This window comes from Tamandua tetradactyla, chromosome 7, assembly GCF_023851605.1.
Source record: "Tamandua tetradactyla isolate mTamTet1 chromosome 7, mTamTet1.pri, whole genome shotgun sequence".
Lineage (NCBI taxonomy): Eukaryota > Metazoa > Chordata > Mammalia > Pilosa > Myrmecophagidae > Tamandua > Tamandua tetradactyla.
In genome coordinates, this window is record NC_135333.1 from 9025175 (window position 1) to 9031445 (window position 6271).

Sequence of the window (6271 nt, forward strand, 5' to 3'; positions counted from 1 at the left end):
TACATTTTCTTCCAAAAATTTTATGTTATTAGCTATAATGTTTAGGTCTATAATCCATTTGAATTAATTTTTGTATAATGTATGAGATAAGGGTCCTCTTTCATGCTTTTGGACATGGATATCCAGTTCTCCAAACACCATTAATGTGAGGGTCTGCTTTGTCTCAGTTGAGTTGGCGTGACTTCCTTATCAAAGATCAGTTGTCCAGGGTGGGCAAAGGTGACTCAGTGGCAGAGTTCTTGCCTGCCATACTGGAGACCCAGGTTCAATTCCTGGTGCTACCCATGTTAAAAAAAAAAAAAAAAGGGTCAATCATCCATAGATGAGAGAGTCTGTTTCTGAATACTCAATTCAATTCCTTTGGTCAGTAGATTTATTTTTATGCTAATATCATGCTGTTTTGACTACTGTAGATTTGTAATATGATTTAACATCAGGTAGTGTGAGACTTCCCACTTAATTCCTCTTTCTCAAAATATTTTTTAGCTGTTCAGGGCACACTGCCCTTCCAAATAAATTTGGTTATTGGTTTTTCTATTTTTGTAAAGTAAGTTGTTGGGATTTTAATTGGTATTGCAGTGAATCTATACATTAATTTGGGTAGAATTGACATCTTAACTATATTTAGTCTTCCAGTCCACTAGCATGGTATGTCTTTCCATTTATTTAAGGCATCCTTGATTTCTTTTAGCAATTTCCTGGAGTAAGATGTGCATAGGTACTGTGTGGCCTTGGTTAAATTTATTCCTAAATATTTGATTCTTTTGGTTGCTATTGTAAAAGTAATTTTTTCTTGATTTCCTCCACAGACTGCTCGTTGCTAGTGTATAGAAATGCTATGAATTTTTGCATGTTGATCTTGTGCCCTGCCACTTTGCGGTATTCAATTATTAGCTCTAGTAGCTTTGCTACTAGATTTTCTAAATTTAATTTCATGTCATCTGCAAACGGTGAAAGTTTTACTTTTTCCTTTCCAATTTGGATGGCTTTTATTTCTTTTTCTTGCCTAATTGCTCTAGGTAGAACTTCCAGCTCAATGTTGCTTAACAGTGGTGACAGTGGGCATCATTATCTTGTTCCTGATCTTAGTGGGAAAGATTTCAGTCTTTCCGTAGTGAGTATTATGTTAGCTGTGGGTTTTTCATATATTTCTTTAATTTAGTTGAGAAAGTTCCCTTCTATTCCTGTCCTTAAAGTGTTTTCATCAAGAAAGAATGTTGAAAATTTGTAAAATGCCATTTCTGCATCAATTGAGATGAGCATGTGGTCTTTCTGCTTTGATTTTTGATGTGCTGTATTATATTAATTGATTTTCTTGTGTTGAACTAGCCTTACATACCTGAAACAAATCCCTCTTGGTCATGGTGTATAATTCTTTTCAAGTGCTGCTGGATTTCATGTGCAAATATTTTGTTGAGGATATTTGCATCTATATGCATTGAAGAGATTGGTATGTAATTTTCTTTTCTTGTGGTATCTTTGTATGGCTTTGATATTAGAGTGATGTTGACTTCATGGGATGAATTAGGTAGCGTTCTCACTGAGAAGGATTGGTACCAATTCTTTCTTGAATGCTTGGTAGACTTCACATTTGAATATATCTTGCTCTGGACTTCTGCTTTTGGGGAGCAAAAAATTTTTGATGACTGATTCAATATCTTTACTTGCAATTGATTTGTTGAGATTGTGTTTCTTCTCAAATTAATATTTGTTGTTGTCCATTTCATCTATGTTACCTAGTTTTTTAGCACCTAGTTGCTCATAGTATCCTCTCATTATCTCCTTTTGGTCTATGGGGTTAGTCATTATATCCCGCTTCTGTTTCTGATTTTATTTATTTGCATCCTTTCATTTTCTGTGAGCCTAGCTAAAGGTTCATCAGTTTTATTGATTTTCTTAAAGAACCAACTTCTAGTTTTGTTGAATCTCTCTATCGTTTTCATGTAGTCGATTTCATTTATTTCTGCTCTAATCTTTATTTCTTTGCTTTTGTTTGCTCTGGGTTTAATTTGCTGTTCTTTCTCTTTTACCGAAAGTTTACTTGTTCATTGGCTTCATACTCTGTTCTTTGGCATTCAGTTCAACTTATTCTAGACCACTTGCATAGCTTCTCTTTAACTGATCAGAATTTTTCAGGTCTTATTTTTTATGATTCTTGCCCTGCCTATATGGAATCTTTATTTATTTATTTATTTATTTAATGTTTTTTAGGAAGACCTCCCCAGAAATGCTCAATCCCAAACAAATTTTCCCTGACCAGAAAGGTCCTGGTCTCAGGAGGAGGGTGTAATCAGTATCACGTTTCCCTGAGGGTGAGACCTAGCAGGTTGTCATACTTTCCTATGAGGACTCTTGACTCTGTTCTTTTCCTATCCTGCCCAGCAGTTGGCACTTTTTAGCCTGCAGTTCTCCATGGGTGCAAAGTGATGTTGTGACTGTAAATCTCAGCAGAACTTTCTTGCCAGGGGCATGGTTGAGACAGAAGCTGAGATAGAAGTCAGGCTTAGGTTGCTTTTGTTTCCAGCCCCTGGGACCTGAATTCCCTGAATGATGGCCTCCTCTTGTGATGGACCTTACCATCCCTTTTCTTGGGGAAGATATGCCCTTTAGGGAATTATCTCCTCTACTTAACTCATTACTTTGTCTCTCAGACCTATCTTAACTCAGCTCTTGCTTGGGTCCTGCTGACAACTGAAAATGTCTGAGGCTTTCTTTAATGAGCTCCTTAGAATAGTTTAGAAAAAAAAATAAGCAAAAGAAAAGATAAAAGAAACTCCTCTTCAAAGTCTGCATCCAGTCTCCAAGGTTCACCAGTCAAGAGTTAGAATTGGTAACTGACTCTATTTCCAGTACTCTGAGCTCTGCTGACTCCAAAATCCTCAGTCTTTATTCTTTCCTATTTTTTTTTTCTGTTAGCATTGCCTCCTCTCTGCTGGAATTAAAATAAAATAGTACTGGCGTTTATATTTACTCATGTCAATTCCCTCACCACAGATCTTGAATTCTTCAGGAGGCTTCAGTCTATTGCCTAGTGTCCTTTCCTTTCAACCTGTAGAACTCTTTTTTATCATCTCCTACAGGGCTGGTTTAGTGGTGACAAACTCTCTCTCTCTTTTTTTTTTTTTTTAATTTGGGGATGTCTTAGGCTCTCTCACTTTTGAAAGGTAGTTTACTGGCTATAGAATTCTTGGTTGGAATTTTTTTCCTATAAGCACTTTAAATATGCCACCCTTCCTTCTTGCCTCCATGGTTTTAAATAAGAAATCAGAACTTAATCTTCTTGAGGCTCCCTTGTATGTGATACACTGCTTATCTCTTGTGATTTTCAGAATTTTATCTTTACCGTCTATGTTTGACAATTGACTGTAAGATGCTGGGGCATGGGTCTATTTGATTTTATTCTGTTTGGAGCTTGGTGAGCATCTTGGGTATGATATTAATGTCTATCATTAAATTTTGGAACATTTCAGGCATTTGTCCTAATAATCTCTTTGACCTTTTCATCTCCTTCTGGGACTCCCATAATGAGGTATGTTGGTATATTTGATGGCATCCTACAAGTTCCTCAGGCTCTGTTCACTTTTCTTCATTCTTTCTTCTCTCTGCTGAGACTGAATGATTTCAATGTCTTATCTTCAAGTTCTTTGATTCATTCTTCTGAAAGCTCCAATTTGCTGTTGAACTATTCTAAGGAATTTCTTTTTTCTATTACTGTGGTCTTCAGCTGCCTTTGGCTCTTTTCATGATTTCTTTTTCTCTGTTCATATTCTCTTCGTATTCATATGTCATTTTCCTGATGTCCTTTATTTTTTTTCATGTTTTCCTTTAGCTCTTTGACCATAGTTAGGTTCATTTTTAAGAGTTATTATTTGGTTTGTTCCAAGTCTGGTCTTTCTCATTAATGGCTTCTAACAAATGAAACTCTTTTATTCTGGGTCTCATATCCTGTTTCTTTGTATGTTTTGTACCCTTTTGTTAAAACCTGGGCATTTTAATGTATTATCTGGAATTTAGACTTTGGGGTTCTATTCCTTAAGCTTGTAGCTATCTAGTGTTATGATAGTGTTTTCCTTGAATGCCAGGAGATGATAAAAAGAAAACACCCTTCTCATTTTTGCAGATTGACCATTAGCAGTCCTCTCCTTCAGGGTTTATCCAAAAAAATTTTGAGAATACATCAAGGCTAAAGTGTAGAGATCACCCTGATCCTTTCTGTGCCAGTGTCTTAGCTTGGGCATGTACTTATGTCCCTAGGAATTCCCATTTATGAATTTACAAGTGTCCTCTCCTCCTTAGGCTACTGTGTCCTCATGTTCCTGGGGACTGCACTATATGACCTTTAGCCATGTCTCAGGTGTTGATGGATTGAATGTTTTTCCATAACATTCTTTAGGACAGCTCTGTGAGTTCTCATCTTCATGAATATCATGTTCTGAGATGGTGTGCTCCTCAAGCCAACTCCCAACAGTTTGGACCCAGTATATGCATGATATATATATATTCTCCCAGTATATGCATGAGGTTACTCTGCTCCCTTCAGAACCTGGGCCAGAGATTTATGAATTAGTAGTGTGGGGCATTTCAACCCAGCCAGTGAGGGTTGGAGGAAGAGCCATCTAGAGCCCCACAAATTCTAATGCTTTTTTTTTTTTTTAAGAGAATATCCCACAGAGCTTTATTTGAGAGATCCATACAAAGCAAGTCCACCTCACTTCCAGTTTCTTGATGGACATGTTTTTCTCACTATCCTTTTGCGGGACCTTAGCTACTGCCATCTCAAAGTCCTCTTGGGTGACATGGACTCACCGTTCCCACAGGGCATACATAACAGCTTCTGTACACACACCCTTCACTTCAGTCCCTGATGCTCCTGGCATGAGCTCAACAATTTTTCTTAGGTTGATACCTGGGTTAGGTTCATTTTCTGGGAATCTTCAAAATGTCAAAATGGGGTTGGGAATTCAATTTTTTCTGTTGATGTACCCTGGACAAAGCAGTGCTGAGTCTAGGATATCAATCCTATTAGTAGCCACGATGATATTGATATTTTTGTTGGTCTCAAAGCTGTTCATCTGATTGAGCAGCTCCAGCCCTGTGTGCTATACTTTACTGTCCCCTCCAGAAACCCCTTCCAGCCATGAGGAGCCAATTCATCCATGAAGATAACAGATGGAGCATGTTCTTGAGCCATCACAAAGCACTCCCTCACCATTCTTGCCCCTTCCCCAATGAGTTTCTGTACCAATTCAGAGCCATATATGCTGATAAGGGTGCAGTCAGTATGATGAGTCACAGTCTGGGTCAACAATGCCTTCCTAGTGCCTGGAGGTCCATACTGAAGCACTCCCTGGAGCTGTGCAATTCCTAAGGCTCCAAAGAACTCAGGATGCTTAACAGGCAGTTCAATCACTTCTTTGATCTCCTTGATCTGCTTGTCCAATCTACCAATCATCTCATAAGTTGAGTCCGGCGCCTTCTCCACCATCGTCAGTGATACCAGTGGGTCCACCTTGTTGGGCAGGATCTTGTGCAAAGTATAGTTGCCATTCCTTAGAGTTACCCAGCAATTGGATGTCATGTCATTGATGTCAGCGTTCTTGTATACATCTACAATAATCTTGCTCTCGGGATGCATCTTAACCAACGCTTTCTTCTTATCCATGGCCTGGACAACTTCCCCCACATAGGAGTCCTTCTCTTGCAACAGGCAGATTCCTCCTGCAACAGATGAACTTTTGCATTCAGCTCATTCCTCTGTGCCTGTAGCCATGGGAGGCTCTGACTCTTGTTATTCACAATCAGCTGAAGTTCTTCAACCTTGGACAGATAATATTGGTGGAGTCCACTGCCTGCCTTCCCCTCTTCTAGCTCCATCTGCTCTGGCCTGTCAAGCACCATTTTCCTTCTTCAGAGGAGGCCCTCCAATGCTTTTAAGAAGAGTTTTTCCTGATTGATCCTCACCTTGTTACTGCAGTCCTTTAACTGTTTTCTGGAGGTTTTAGAAAGATGTTTCTGGCAGGTCTTATTGTTTGGTCTAAGTTTCTGTTTAGGGAGAGAGCCCTGAAACATTTCACTCTGTCATCTTGATCAGGGAGAAGGCTCTGGAGAACATTTTAAAATGAATAGTTTGATAACTTTCAAGATTATATAGCTTAAAATATTAATGGGAAGTATAAATGTCATGTAAAAAATACAAAATGGCTAATTTTAATTTTTATCATCTATTTCTTAATGAAGATAATTTTTTTTTGTTCTGAGGTAGTTAATACTC

The 6271-nt window shown here is 38.3% G+C and overlaps 1 pseudogene; it reads right to left on the bottom strand.

Moving 5' to 3' along the window:
* Positions 1–4652: 4652 nt before the first annotated feature.
* LOC143690364 (26S proteasome regulatory subunit 8 pseudogene) lies at positions 4653–5907 on the bottom strand (annotated as a pseudogene).
* Positions 5908–6271: the final 364 nt, after the last annotated feature.